Genomic DNA, 17,026 nt, shown 5'->3' with positions numbered 1-17,026 from the left:
TATTTCTTTGATGTTGCGCGCTTTAACACAGAAAATCACTTTCTGTTCTGATGTGTAAATGTAGCATGCTAAATGTATGACAATATTGCACAACACTCTTAAAGACTGTGCCATGTATCATCACACTATGTGTAAATTAACCTGCCAGTGGCTAAAAGAATAACTACGATAAAATTTATGGCCAGTGTTCTCATTTAAAAGTCAGTGAAGAATATGCAGCAGAACAAATGACTGTGAAAACGCACTGCAGTTTCAACTCAGAGAATTTCAAAAAGATGCAATATAAGAGAAAATTTATTTTGAACCCTCTGATCAGTCTCATAATTTTTGAGCTTGTTGTGCTAACATCATGTGCAGTATGATGTGAGGTCATGAACAAACTCTTGGTGATAATTTTGAAGTCCATTTTTTAAGTGTGTGTATTAAATTTGCAAAATAACTGATTAATTGTTGGTCTGTGTTTTGTAGTAAAGAATTGATTAATTACTACCAAATCTTTCCAGGAATCCATTACAAATAACAATTAGTGGTGGTTGATAACTCAGAACTTTTTTTTCCCATTGAAGTTAAGACTTACATAACAGAGCACATTTTCTGAAATCTCAAAATAATAGATAGCACTCTCATTACATAATAACATACTTGATGCATTCAATTTTAACTTTAAATATATTTCAAAATCAAAAGATTTCATCAAACATTTTACTGACAGGCAAATATCAAACAAATTACAAATATATTCCAAAACTGAACCTGCATGGTTACCACCACACCTTCTTAAGTAGTTTGATAGTGTCACACATGTTATTTTACAACCTCAAGGATGTTAAATTAATTAGATTCCAATTAAAAGTTGAGGCCCTATAAAAGGTTACATACAGGATGAATGTCTGCAGACTAAAAGGAGTATTCTGCCATACATACAATTTGTAATCTCTAACAACATTTATTTCAAAACAGACTATTGTGTATAATGTATGTACTATTACACGCACAACTGTAGGTGTAAGAAAACAGTAAGATTCAGTTTAAGAAGTAATGGCAAATTAATAATTATAAGAATGCATAATAAAATTGAATCATTAATTTAAAGTTAAAAATAAAAAATAATAAAAATAGATGTGAAATGAAAGTTCTTATAGCACTAAGCATATGAATAAACAAAGACATAAATACACACAATGTGCAAGTTGAATACATGACTTCAATGTCGAATATGCCAGTTAGCTTGGTATCAATCAATATAGGAGGTGTTATCCCAATCTGCCTTGTCAGACCATGCACGACTTTTTAAGACTGAAATTATCTATTTAATCATTCTGGGAGGAATATATAAAATAATTAAATCACAACTGAAATGTTTTTACGCATTACAGAAGTTAGTGATTGATGACAGAAGCAAGACCTTTGGGAATAACTGCTCAAAAAAAAAAAAAAAAAAAAAAAAAAAAAAAAAAAAAAAAAAAGGACACTATAGTCTCCCAACAGCAATGTCAGTGAATCTGACTTGTCTGTAAAATTGCTATTGGCAGCAGTTTATTAGACACAGGAGTGAGGCAAACAGGAGAACTATACAGCTCATCTAAAATATTAAGAAAAAGTGCAAGGAAAATGTATATAATTGCTATACATACCATGTAATAATGTTTTATATTCAATTATTAAAAACACTGAATAGTTGTGTACAACAATATTTTTATAGAACAAAGCACTTCACTCTGTAATAGCTAAGTGACATTTATCTTGGAAACAGTGATATTGCAAAATTCAGCTCACTGCTTTCATTTGTGAAATCTAAAACAAATTTAAATATTGGCACCTTGTAGTGCCTTGAGAATTGCAGTGTAAGTTCTAGAGACACTTGGCTTTCCACCATCTCAAACATCCAATATTTTAAGTAAGAGGGTGAGAGAGTGGAGATGTTTCTACCTCACCACCAGTTTCTGTGTGTGCAGGATGGATGTATATCAGAAGAATATTACAATAGTGACGGTCAATCGGAGGGGAGAAGTGTTTGTCACTTGCACCATAGAAGCTGTACATCCAGTACAAGGAGCAAGCACACTTTATTCCTTGATGGTGTAACGACTGTATTTGTTGTGAACAAATAAATTATGTATTGAAGTAAAGACATTTTTATTTTCTGGTGTTGGACTTGCTAGAAGCAAAGACTGGTTTTATAGTGGTTATTAAACCAAACATATTGTAATTGCTTCTGTTACTAACTAATTGTTCAAGATGGGGTTGACTTGCTGGAGTTGAATGCATATGAGAACTTACGAAGTTGTTTTATTATTTATATGAAAATATAACAGAGTTGAACAAAAAGTATCCTGAGAGTATAGAATCATTCCGAGAGTAGAAAAGAAGTCTATTTTGAAATTCTTTTAACCAACTATAGTCTTCGGAGAAGAAGAGTTTGTGAAGACTGACGCAGCCATCTGACCTGAGAAGATGGTCGGCTGCACGCAATACATAAGACAACTGCGAGAATCATGTGAGTCTTGCACCTCAGTACCACACTGTCTCGTGTTGTCAGAAACAATTATAATATGGCGACCTAAGTGACAAGACCCAAAGGAAATGGGAATTTTAAGACAGATACAGGAAGAAGATATTATGAGTTGCCATAGCAAACAAGCCTAACAAGATGTGAGAACTGTTTCCAGTAATTGTATTGAGCCCAATAAACGAATGGAAGAAAGAGGCGAGTGCAGCATAGTAAAAGATGTGAGAAAGTAATAGCAAAAAAGAAAAACACCAGAGAGAAGACCTCAGTCTTTTGACTATGAAGATTGGGTGTCGCGAGTAAGCAGTTTTCACACACATACATTGCACCAATGTCGACGCAGTAACCAGCCACTGATGCTGACTGTACCAGCTGCTGCTCACCAGTGCTGACGCTGCGTCCGCACACCAAAGACAACACTAAAAGCAACATTTGATGCTGCGGGCAGCAATGCTGCCCACTGGAACTGATTACACATTTGCTCACCAATTACTAATCTAAGAAAAAATTTAGAAGCTCAAAATACTCAGTTGAATGTTAAGTTGGATGACCAGAAGGCTGATTCAGATACTCTAAGTGATACTCTAGTGAAAAATTAGATACTCAGAGTGAAATTTTAAGTAATCAAAGTGAAAACTTGAACAGTCAAGCTGCAAATATAGTTTTATTAAAGACTTAATTTAACTCTTTAAATAATAAAGTAGAAAATCTGAAGTTAGATTTAAAGAGTGAACTCACTAGTTCTTTGAATATTCATGTTAATCAACTCTTTACTGAATTTAATCAGAGACAGGATTAGCAACTTCAAGATTTAACTAAAAATTAGAATTTGACATTTAAGATAAATGTAATAATGTAGAAATGGAACTTGTCGAAAAATTAGGATCATTTCAAAGCATATGCAGTGTTACATTCGATGTTGTAAAGCATTGGTTGCACACCTTAAAAGAGAGTTTGGAGAAGCAGGACAAACTAGTTCCTACAGTCCAATCACAAATTGCAGGCGTTAACATGCAAGCAGATAATGTGGATAGTGACTTTAAGGAGAAACTAGTCACTTCAGACTTAATAAATGTAAGTAATCTGGAGGAACAGGAAGTGGAAATAATCATAAAAAAAGGTGCCTTGAGGATAATCTCCACAAACATTTTGATGGATTTTTTTTCTAAACTTAATTATAATAGCAATGCTATAGACAGCTTGTGTGAAGAATTCCAACTTGTCCATGACAAAGTAGAAAATAGAATAATTTCACCTAATATTGTGTTTCCTTGTAAAGTGGTAATTGTTTTGCTGTGGGGAGCTGCACATGAAATTTAATGAGAAGTACTGGTCTGCACTTGGTCAAGTGTGGTTAATGTTAGACCCATGGGATCCAGGCAGAGTCACATTTACCTCCCAGGGGTGTTAACGTTCTGTGTTAATGGGCAGAGTGACAACCATCAGATCCCAAGTTGTATCGGTGTTTCTTCTGTACTATTTTTCCTGCATTGAATTCCCTTCAAATCTTAAACAATTCTGTAATCTATTCTTGAATTCTTAAACTATCCTATAATGTTATTAATTAGGAAACCAGATGTGACTACAAGATTGAGATCAGTTTAAGAGAATCCTAGATAAACAGTGATCTCAAGGCATGAAGTGAAACAAGTAGAAAGTTACATTAGTGGGAAGTATATTATGATGGTACTATTTAAACCAAGTGATGTTGGGACAACATAAACTGAATAGAGGATTTTGTATGTATTTTAAGTAAGATGGTGAGAGAGTGGAGATGTGTCTACCTCACTGCCAGTTTCTATGTGTGCAGGATGGACATGTATCAGAGAATACTGCAATAGTGACAGTCAATCAGAGCAGAAAAGTGTTCGCCATTCGCACGATAGAAGCTGTATGTCCAGTACAAGGAGCAAGCATGCTTTTTTCCTTGATGATGTAATGACTGTATTTGTTGTGAACAAATGAATTATGTATTTAACCAAGGACATTTTGATTTTCTGGTGTTGGACTTGCTAGAAGCAAGAACTGGTTTTATAGTGGTTATTAAACCAAACATATTGTAATTGCTTCTGTTACTAATTAATTCTCCAAGATGGAGTTGACTTGCTGGAGTTGAATGCATATGAGAACTTATGAAGTTGTTTTATTATGGAGATGAAAATATAGTAGAGTTGAACAAAAAGTATCCTGAGAGTATAGAATCATTCCGAGAGTAGAAAAGAAGTCTATTTTGAAATTCTTTTAACCAACTCTAGTCTACGGGTAAGAAGAAGAGTTTGTGAAGACTGATGCAGCCATCTGACCTGAGAAGATGGTCAGCTGCACACAATACATAAGGCAATTGTGAGAGACATGTGAGTCTTGCATCCCAGTACCACACTGTCTCTTGTCATCACGTGTTCACTCTCCTCCCACAAATCTCCTGACTAACTCTCCAAACACTGCACACTCTTGTCTCAAAAATAATACTCCTCTGAACTCCTTTTTACTATCTCCTACAACATTGTATGAAATTGAAGATATTATTAAAAAAAAGAGTCAAAAAGATTTAATCTGCAGGGCATGATCTGATACCCTGCTTCTTACTTCATAAGTGTTCAAATTACATAAGTGGACCCCTGCCAAATATCATAAATTCCTCATTCCTAGAGGGAAAATTTCCAAACCAACTAAAACTTGCTAAAATTATACCTCTCTACAAGAAGGGAGAGAAAACAGATATGACAAACTATAGGCCAATTGCTATACTATCTGCCTTCTCAAAAATAGTTGAATACTGTATGTTAACTAGATTAGAAATGTGTCTAAATTCTAACAACATAATCACATCTTCCCAATATGGATTTTGGAAAAATAGGTCCACCACTATTTGTCATTTACAATCGTGGTTTGAAGCAAGTAGACTTCTCATAAATACTCAAAAAAATGTAAGTTTGAACTCCATACTAGATAAAATCTAACCCCTTTCAATGCAGTTATAGTTATCGGCAAAGATGACATTATGTACAAGCAGGACACCAAATTTATTGGACTTACAATCAGTAACATACTAAATTGGAAACCACATATTGAGGCATTGTCACAAAAGCTTAGTAAAACCTGCTATCTATTACGATCATTAAAAGACACAGCCAGCGTAGATACCTTGAAGCTGGTGTACCATGCCCTGTTTGAGTCTGTCTTGAGCTATGGCCTAATCTTCTGGGGAAAGAGCTCTGATTCTCTCATAATTTTCAAGTTACAAAAACAAGTAGTAAGAATAATGAAATGTAAAAAAAGAACTGAACACTGTAAATCACTATTTCAACAGCTAAAAATCCTGCCACTGCCATGCCTCTATATATTGGAACTAGCTTGTTTTACAGTACAGCACTTGGATGCCCTCGGCAGAAATGCAGACCGCCACACACGACACCAGAAACAAAACACAGTTACAAATTATAGCCCACAACACAAAATTATATGCAAATGGGGTTAAGTGTATGGGCATTAAAACATACAACCACCTCCCAACAGACATAAAAACAAGCAAAAACCCAAAAATAATGAGAACTAAATTAAAGAAATTGCTACTAAATCACTGTTTCTATTCCGTACATGACTTTCTTTAAACAAAATTTTAATTACTTGCAATAAGCTGTTTATTCAGTTGTAGATGTTACTACTTAGTAAGATAATTTAATTACTGTATCTTATCTATATTCTGTCTGTAACACATATAGGCCTATGTATTCTGCTATGTGAATATTTTAATTACTTGTACTAAGCTGTAAATTCACTTGTAGATATTTCTACCTACTAAGATAATTTAACTGTTGTTTGTTACTCATATTCTGTCTGTATCTCATGTATGTATTCTGCTATGTGGACTATGTACCACAATATTTTAATTACTTGTAATAAGCTGTATATTCACTGGTAGATATTTCTACATAGTAAGATAATTTAATTATTGATTGTTACTCCTATTCTGTCTGTATCTCTTATATGTTTTCTGCTATGTGCAGTATGCACCACTGTCAGTTCTCATCACACACCACATTTTTATATTTTGTCTATATACCCTGTATGTATTCTGCTATGAGTTATGTACCACTACTGTCATCTCTTGTCATATACCATCTTAACATAATTTTTCAAATTGATGTGTCCTATATTATGATGTGCTTTGCTGTAAAAATTGTATGATCTACAGGACCAATAATAAATCAAATCAAATCAGAAACTGTCAAAACCTAGATTCAAAGCTTGTTTGCTAACTTCCTGAAGCATTAAAATTCTGTGTGTGGTGTAAACTCAATCCACAGGCTCATAGGAGATCCTTTGGTACCAAATGACTGCTGTGCTGATGAATGGCATTATTGGATGAGGCATATGTTTAGCCCATTTCTTTTCCAGCTGCTGTCAATTTTAGTGACCTGAAGCCAACACTATTTCATAAAGAAGCACATCAGTAGGCATCACAAGGCTGAGAACACCTTGTTCCAGTCCTCCCATCAACAAAGACTCCCTGCCAGCACTAGAAATGGAACTCAGCTTCTCCTCTTTGCTGTCAGCAACACTGACCAATCAGGAGCAGAAGTAAAATACGTGTTGATATACAGATAATCAGTGCTTGTTCTAAAAATTATCTCTGACTTACACTTAAGGCTAATACTTTTGGTAGACTGAAAGAATGCAAGTCAGCACGTTGAAATCAATATATCACAAATAAGACATTGTCATATTTTGACATGCTTGGTATTTGGACTACAGAAGGCAGTTATAATTGCATTCAACAATTTTCTGCCCTGATTCAACATAGGCTGCTTCCAGTTACTCTTTGTAATAAACTTGAATAGGCGAGAGAGCATGAATATTTCTTTCTTTTAACAGTAGTGCAAGAACTAATTACTGGTCAAAAACAATAAAAAAATTAATTACCAAATCACATAATTCACAGAGTGTATATGCCATGCCAAGGAATAAGCATGAGGCAGTGCTCTAAGTGACAAGCATGTGAACTCTCCGACATTCAGTGGTAATCAGCTGACTGTGCATGCCAAGTGTGCAAGTGTGTGCTCTCACTTAGTCATCACACCAGCCCCCCACAAAGAAGTGGATCATTGTCAGTATCCACCAGGCTCAGTGTCGTCTTGGAATCCTGAAGGAAAATGTTCATGATGACCAGGCCATGTTTGGCATTGTGGCTGTGGCAACAATTCTCAGAGACATGGGAGGCAGCCAATCATTTGTAGATGACATTAGAGGCAGATAACATGGCAGGGGAGGAGTGAGTGAGTCTTCTAATACAGATACAGGCTTTAAGCAGTCAATGGAAATGATGTGCCATTTGCCAGTGATCAAAATATCCAACGTCTTTTCATGAAGGGCAAGGATATGGTGAAGGTTTGTATGTTGTTGTTCTTCTTATCTTCAGTCCTGAGACTGGTTTGATGCAGATCTCCATGCTACTCTATCCTGTGCAAGCTTCTTCATCTCCCAGTACTTACTGCAGCCTACATCCTAATGAATCTGCTTAGTGTATCCATCTCTTGGTCTCCCTCTACGATTTTTACCCTCCACACTGCTGTCCAATACTAAACTTGTGACCCCTTGATGCCTCAGAACATGTCCTACCAACAGGTCCCTTCATCTTGTCAAGTTGTGCCACAAACTCCTTTTCTCCCCAATTCTGTTCAGTACCTCCTCATTAGTTACGTGATCTATCCATCTAATCTTCAGCATTCTTCTGTAGCACCACATTTTGAAAGCTTCTATTCTCTTCTTGTCCAAACTATTTATCATCCATGTTTCACTTCCATACATGGCTACACTCCATACAAATACTTTCAGAAACGACTTCCTGACACTTAAATCTATACTCGATATTAACAAATTTCCCTTCTTCAAAAACACTTTCCTTGCCATTGCCAGTCTACATTTTATATCCTCTCTACTTTGACAATCATCAGTTATTTTGCTCCCAAATAGCAAAACTCCTTTACTACTTTAAGTGTCTCATTACCTAATCTAATTCCCTCAGCATCACCCAACTTAATTTGACTACCTTCCATTATCCTCGTTTTGCTTTTGTTGGTGTTCATATTATATCCTCCTTTCAAGACACTGTTGATTGCATTCAATATCTCTTCCAAGTCCTTTGCTGTCTCTGGCAGAATTACAATGTCATCGGCAAACCTCAATGTTTTTATTTCTTCTCCGTGTATTTTAATACCTACTCCAAATTTTTCTTTTGATTCCTTTATTGCTTACTCAATGTACAGATTGAATAAAATCGGGAATAGGCTGCAACCCTGTCTCACTCCCTTCCCAACCACTGCTTCCCTTTGATGCCCCTCGACTCTTATAACTGCCATCTGGTTTCTGTACAAATTGTAAATAGCCTTTTGCTCCCTGTATTTTATCCCTGCCACCTTTAGAATTTGAAAGATAATATTCCAGTCAACATTGTCAAAAGCTTTCTCTAAGTCCACAAATGCTAGAAACATAGGTTTTCCTTTCCTTAATCTATTTTCTAAGATAAGTCGTAGGGTCAGTATTGCCTTACGTGTTCCAATATTTCAACGGAATCCAAACTGATCTTCACCGAGGTCGGCTTCTACCAGTTTTTCCATTCGCCTGTGAAGAATTCACATTAGTATTTTGCAGCTGCAACTTATTAAACTGATAGTTCGGTAATTTTCACATCTGTCAACACCTGCTTTCTTTGGGATTGGAATTATTATATTCTTCTTGAAGTCTGAGGGTATTTCGCCTGTCTCATACATCTTGCTCACCAGATGGTAGAGTTTTGGCAGGACTGGCTCTCCCAAGGTCGTCAGTAGTTCTAATGGAATGTTGTCTACTCCCGGGGCCTTGTTTCGACTCAGGTCTTTCAGTGCTCTGTCAAACTCTTCATGCAGTATCATATCTCCCATTTCATCTTCATCTACATCCTCTTCCATTTCCAGAATATTGTCCTCAAGTACATCGCCCTTGTATAGACCCTCTATATACTCCTTCCACCTTTCTGCTTTCCCTTCTTTGCTTAGAACTGGGTTTCCATATGAGCTCTTGATATTCATACAAGTGGCTCTCTTTTCTCCAAATGTCTCTTTAATTTTCCTGTAGGCAGTATCTATCTTACCCCTGGTGAGATAAACCTCTACATCCTTACATTTGTCCTCCAGCCATCCCTGCTTAGCCATTTTGTATTTCCTGTCAATCTCATTTTTGAGATGTTTGTATTCCCTTTTGCCTGCTTCATTTACTGAACTTTTATATTTTCTCCTTTCATCAATTAAATTCAATATCTCTTCTGTTACCCAAGGATTTCTACTAGTCCTCGTCTTTTTACCTACTTGATTCTCTGCTGCCTTCACTACTTCATCCCTCAAAGGTACCCATTCTTCTTCTACGGTATTTCCTTCCCCCATTCCTGTCAATTGTTCCCTTATGCTCTCCCTGAAACTCTGTACAATCTCTGGTTTAGTCAGTTTATCCAGGTCCCATCTCCTTAAATTCCCACCGTTTTGCAGTTTCTTCAGCTTTAATCTACAGTTCATAACCAATAGATTGTGGTCACATCTGCCCCTGGAAATGTCGAACAATTTAAAACCTGGTTCCTAAATCTCTGTCTTACCATTATATAATCTATCTGATACCTTCTAGTATCCCCAGGATTCTTCCATGTATACAACCTTCTTGCTCTGGCATAAGGAGGTGTAAGTGCTGGTCTGACACCATCTCTATGGAGCATGACAACTCCTTGTTCACAGTTGTTGTTTGTGAGTCATGACCTGATGCTGGCTGGGGCTGGATTTGCAGGATGTGTTTCCTCAGGTGTGTTATAAAATCTGGCAATTGTGAATTGTCCCCTATCAAGGCATTTACATTGACAATTTCCCTGGCATCTGCATCATCATATATCATTTCTGCCAGTGTCACATTAAGATCTAGCTTATGTACTACACGCAGGCCAAGTAGAACAAATGGTAAGGCTCTGACCCACTAAGAGTCATAACAAATGAGTGCAATCTTAAGAGATCTGTGCAGTCACCCCACCATACCCTGCTGGCCATGTGGTAACTCATGGTAGAATGGTGGATTGCACCACAAAACTTGCTGAGATGTACGAATAGCTCTAACTTGAACTGGTGCCCCCAGTTGGTAGTTATGTATAGCGGACAACTGTAATGCGCAACCCACAAAGGCATGAACTCTAGTGCCAGCGTCTGTGTGGAAATGTTGTCCACTGGGATTGCTACTGGCTAATCTGTAAATCTGCCTATGATTGTTAGCAAATAGAGTTGCCCATCTGATGGTGGCAAGGGCCCCATGACATCAGTGTGAACATGGGAAAATTACTCAGTTGTCTCCAGAAAGTTACCAACTGGAGTATGGACATAACTTGAAACTTTAGTATGTTGGCAGCTTTGGTATGAGTGAGCCCATTGCTGGCAATCCTTGTGGCCATGTTTAATGGACAGATACAAGTTTGGTGGTTGCCCTGATTCCTGGGTAGCAGAGGTCATGAAGGCCATGAAAAAAAAAGTGCTTGTGAACCTCTGCTGGCACTTATGGGTGACTTTTTATGATGGTAGTGGTCACAATATAATGACACATCTGTTTCTGGCACATTTACATTTTGAGCTGAAGGCCTACCTCAGTATCTTTGAGTAAGTCGTGGAGCACCTGATCAGATTTTTGCATACTGGACAGGCGTAGGAGGTCAACAGTCTCTGTGATGGTACTGACTCATGACAAGCAGTCACCTGCTACATTTTTCAGACCTGAGATATGCTGGATATCTGTCAAAAATTGTGCTACAAATTCAGGTTGGTTAATTGTTTTCGTAAGCACTTGTCAATGCTTTGATAGAAAGTGTATGTGAGGAGTTTATGCTCTGTATATATTATAAATACTCTTGCTTCTTGTTGGGCACAGATATATCTCACCACCACTTAAATGGCCAACAATTCTCTGTTTTATGTGCTCCACTGTTGTTGCACATCCGTTAGCTTACATGAGAAAAAGGCAAGGTGTTGCCATTCTTCATTTACATGGCTACATTCTACATTTAAAGCGTTAAATTTGCGATATTGATGACCCCTCATCTCAGAACCTTTCACAGACAGACATCTGAAATTTTTGGGAAGTGTAGTTTCACTTATTCTCTGATTACACAAGGAGAATCATAATATACAAACAAATAATTAGACAGTTAAAGTTTTTTTAAAATTTATATTACATTTTTTAAATTCACTTTTGCTTCTTCAAGTAAAAAATCATATGTAAAAATGTTTGGTGGCTCAGCAGCAGCTGTATTCTAAGGATAAGATAGAGTAAAATCAGATATATGTATCTGTAACATTTCCTGAGATAATAGGTCAAATATTAAAAAGAAGGTCTTTTCAGGAAATCAAGTTTAAATGTTTCATTTGATATTAAATCACATCTGGAGGAATGCCAGCTTCTAGAAATAGCCAGGCCCAGTGAGTTTTAGCTGAATCCAGTCTTTGATAATCCTGCAAACCTAAAATCTTCTCTCTTTTCCTGCCTCTTGCTTCTTTAGTCATTTCCTCTGCTGCATGCTGAGTCAATTCATCCACCAGAAGGCCTACAGTGTGTTGGCTCCTGGAGTCATACCTGGAGTCTTCCCTTATCATCTTTATTAAATTTGATCACAGTGACACAAACACCTGAGCATAGAGTTCTCATTCCTACAAGGACATTTTTTGGTATACAGATCTAAATGACACTGAAAGACTAATTTGGGCTTTGCGTTCAAGCATAGAGACATTTGGAAAGAAGGTCAGGATGAGTTAACTCTCTATATATTGGTTTAAAAGCTTCCATCACTGCAGGTGGTATGCTATTTTTGTGCCTAAATTGTTCCTCTGTATCCGCTGCCTGAACTTTGTGGTACTCGCAGCATGAATCTGCACCAGATGGAGAAAGACGACGTTTAGGTGTATCATCAGTGAATAATTTGTGGAATATTGTAGCCCACACTGCTCTTTTCATCACTTGTAGGTCATGTGTATTATGTCTTATTGTCATTTCATATTATTGCTTGAATGCACCAATGTTTCTGTCTATAAGTCTTCCTTTACCATTTAGTCTCCACAAAATGCCTGTGCAATACCACCATTTCTGTTTACATCTGCTTCCATCCTCTCAGCATGAAAATTAACATGAATGCAAGGAATACATATCTGAAAACCACAGCCTTCTGGATTGAGTAATTCCAGAAATAGAGATACTTAAGGAAGTAAGTGCAAAATGGCTGGACTTTATTTCAGTTGCACTATTAACTTTTAAATAATAAAAATGTAACTTCCAAATGGAATTAAACAAATGATACATCAAATTATTCAGAAGAGATCAAATATTATTAAGAGATAATAGTCAGGAAACATCACTTTTTTGACCAATTTCAACATTAAGTACTTCTCTTACAAGAGAAAAAGGCAAGGGGTTGCATGTCTTGTTTACATACTGCTGGAATGCAGCCCTGGTGACTGCCTGGTTTGCATCCACTACTACTGCCAGGGGTGCATCTGCTGCCAGGTGAGCGAGGAGTGCAATATTGGCAGTGGTCTCTTTGGCAGCTTCAATGCGTCAATCATCACCAGTGTCCAATGCATGAGTGCTTTGCCTTTTGCTTTTGGACTGGCCAGTGCAGCTATGAATGGTTCCTGCAGTTCCACTGTGGTAGCATTAAAAGATGAGCACTCCAAGAAATCTGCATAGTTCCTTTGCTTTTACCAGACACAGAATATTTCATATGTCCTCAACCTTCTGTGGTAAGGGGTGTCATCCCTCTGACAATATTTGATGCCCCAAGAAAGTTATTTCAGGTTGTCTGAACATGCACTTTGAAACATTCAGGATGATACCATGTGCAACCAGGTGCTCAAAGACTTGTTTCAGGTGACATTTGTGTTCCTCTGGTGTTTCTGAGGTGATGATATTGTTGAAGTACACAAAACAATGTAGTAAACCTCCTAGCACTGAGTCTATAAATTTCTGCACTGTGTACACTGCATTCTTCAGGCCAAAGCTCATAAATAAACTTTCAAATAGGCCAAAAGGTGTTAGAATGGCTGTTTTAGAAATGTCTTGTCCAGCAACAGGAATCTGGGTGTATGCTGTTGCATGACCAGGTATGCTGAACACTTGTTTTCCTCTTAAGGCGTTATTGTAGTCTTTCAAATGTGGTGCAGGGTAGCAGTCAGGGATGGTTCTTGCATTTAGAGCATGGAAATCACCACATGGCTTCCATGCGTTGTTCTTCTTGGGTACAAGGTGGAGGAGTGATGACCATATGCCACTGAACAGAAAAATGATGCCTTCAGTCAGCATGATATCAAATTCTGCTTTTGCAGTGGTTTATTTTGTCTGCAGCCAGTTGTCTTGGCCTACATGACACCACAGAGGCTTTGTGATGTATGGAAACTTGTTAAGTAGTTTCGTGTATTCTCCTTCTGCAACCTGTATGACCTTGGCATTGCAGCAGGCCACATGGCATTAGACCATGGCCATACACAGTCCAATGGTGGCACCCAGCAAGCATGTGTTGTTGATATCAAGGAGCAGGCAATAGTGCACTAGGATATCCGCCCAAATTATCAGCTCTCCTATATCGACAATGACGAAATTTGATGCTAAGGTATGTTGCAATTCCAGATCTAGCTCCACATGTTGCATGCTGTACATCTGGATGGTGGAGTTGTTAGCCACTGACAGTCTGAAGTTTGTGGTTGGGCAGCACTTACGTAGTTTGTCTCCCAGTAAAATATTCAAGTCCGATCCTGTGTTGACCCTGTCTTGTGGTCAGTCTTAAACTGGCTGGCACAGGAACTATCAGATGTGTTGACTTCTGCCTGGAGCTTAATGTTGACGTATTCACACAGCAGATTACAGTTATGCACTTGATCACCAATCTGCTGATGGTACCAGCACATAGTTAGCTACTTGTGAGTCATCACTATGAGGAGTATTGGATGGAGAATTACTCTGTGATCTCCATTGATATCTGCCTTTAATGTGGTGGTCAGGCAGAAATTTGCTCAATTCTTTGCTTAAGGACTCAACTCTGTTCAACAGGCTTTCATTCAGTTGCTGTTCAAGTGCTGTGGCATTTTTGTCAACTTGTCACAATTGGATTTGACATCCGTCAAAACACTGTTGCACATTACCATAAGGTCAAGAATGGAGATAGGCATGGTGGTGTACCATAGCTGGTTGGAGAGATCAGCCACACCATCTGGAGGCATTTCAGTTTGCGATGTGATTATGACCTTGACTTGTGCTGGCAACCTGCTGCTCCGTATTGTGTGTAGTAGGAGATCTGGGATGGTGTGCACGTTGACCATGGTTCATATGTTATAGAGGTACTGTGAGGGCTTTTTGTAACCCATATCCTGCTGGGTGGGCACTTGTCATAGCCTCTCTTCCTGTGAGATGGACGCTTGACATTTGAGTTCAGCTTTCAGCTTTTAGTCACCATAGGCACTGATACAATATCTTGTACCTTCAATGCAAACATGTGATTGAGCTGTCTAACCACTAGTGCAAAATTTGATAGAATCTGTACGTATTCTGGAACACAGAACCTTTGCCCTATCCTGTGCAAACTAGAGTGCAGGGTTGTTTGGGCAAAATGGTGGAAGTAATGAGTGTGTCGTTATCCATCATGTCTCTGTTGTGTGACACTATACCTTCTCTTGTAATCCATTTTCCTGGACATGATCACATCAAGGTCACCAGTGTTGCTAATCTCATAGAGATATGAGGATGCACTTTATTTTGATGTGCTCAGCATATGGACTATGGACGGCAGTTACTGCATTCAACAGTTCACTGCTCTGAGCCACATTCAACAATTCATTGCTCTGAGCCAATATAAGCTGCTTCCAGGTACACTGTGTAATAAACTTGTATACCAGAGAGAATATGAACATTTATTTTCTTCAACAGTATTAAAACAACTAATTAGTAGTCAATAACAACAGAATAATTAATTACTAAATCACAGAATTCAAAGAGCATCTGCACCATGGCAAAAAATAGGAGTGAGGCAGTGCACCAAGTGGCAGGTGCATGAACTCCTTAACATTCAGTGACAATCAGCTGATCATGCACACATGATCTCATATAGTTACAACAACATATTACAACTTTTTAGTGTAATTTAACAGATATTGTATAGCTCAGAGAAATGATAAAACTGAGTTCATAAAGCTTACAGAAATACAATAGAAAATTATTCACTCCATTTTCTGCAATGTTTTGGTGATATGGATACTCATAATAGCGAGTAAATAAAATAAAATACAATTCACTTTTAAGATTAAAATAATGTTTTCGATTTGATATACACAGTGTGTAATCTTCAGTGTGAATAAATACACAAATGAAAAGTCATGACACCAAAAAATAACTAATGTAGAGTAATGAAATTCGGGGATACATTTGTCTAGGTAAAATATTTAAGTAACTAACATTGCAAGACCAAAGGTTAGTGTAAGCATGAGCTGAGCCATTACAAATGTGAAATACTGGCACATCAGTAACCAGTGTAACCACCAGATTGTTGAATGCAATCATGCAAAAGGGGATGCACTATGTTGTAAAGGTGCTGGATGTCAACTTGTGGTATGGAGTTCCATGCCTGTTCCACTTGGTCAGTCAATATAGGAATAGTTAATGCTGCTTATAGATGACACTGGCATAGTCGTCTGATGATGTCCTATATGTGCTCAATTGGAGACAGATCTGGTGATTGAGCAGGCCAAAGCAACTTGTCAGCACACTGTAGAGCATGTTGGGTTAAAACAGCAGAATGTGTGTGAGCATTATCCTGTTGGAAACGCCCTGGAGTGCTTTCATGAATGGCAGCAAAACAGGTTGAATCATGAGACTGACATGCATATTTGCAGTCAGGGTGCATGGGATAGTTACGTGAGAGTCATGAGAGTGCTCCTGCTGTCATACAAAATCACACCCCAGACCACGAATCCAGATGTAGATCCAGTATGTCTAGCATGCAGAAATGGTTGCAGGCCCTCAATGGTCTCCTTCTAACGAACACAAGGACGTCATTGGCACCGAGCCACAACCAGCTTTCATCAGAAAACACACTAGATCTCCACCCTACACTCCAATTACTTCTCACTTGACATCAATGAAGTCACAAATGGCAGTAGTTTGGCATCAGTGGAATGCATGCTACAGGGCATCTGGCTCACAGCTGGCCTTAAAGTAGCTGATTTGTAACAGTCTGTTGAGTCACTGTTGTGCTGACTGCTGCTGCCAATGCGGTATGATGCACCAGAGCCACACACCGAACAAGACGGTCTTCCCTCTCAGTTGTTCCATGTGGCTGTCTAGAGCCGTCTTCTTGTGACTGTACATTCTCATGACCACCACTGCCAGCAATCATGTACAGTAGCTACTTTCCTGCCGAGTCTTGCTGCAATATGGCAGAAGGAACAGCTTCTTGTAGACCTATTCCATGACCTTATTCAA

At 38.0% G+C, this 17,026-nt stretch overlaps 1 protein-coding gene across 1 annotated transcript in view; it reads left to right on the top strand.

Annotated features, from left to right (window-relative positions):
• LOC126271860 (uncharacterized) overlaps positions 1-17,026 on the top strand; it is a 74,472-nt gene that overhangs the window by 37,096 nt on the left and 20,350 nt on the right. The gene's annotated exons all lie outside the window — the stretch shown is intronic.

Source organism: Schistocerca gregaria, chromosome 5, assembly GCF_023897955.1.
Source record: "Schistocerca gregaria isolate iqSchGreg1 chromosome 5, iqSchGreg1.2, whole genome shotgun sequence".
Taxonomy (NCBI): Eukaryota; Metazoa; Arthropoda; class Insecta; order Orthoptera; family Acrididae; genus Schistocerca; species Schistocerca gregaria.
The sequence above is the reverse complement of the archived record's forward strand: the minus strand, read 5'-3'. Positions and strand labels throughout refer to the sequence as shown.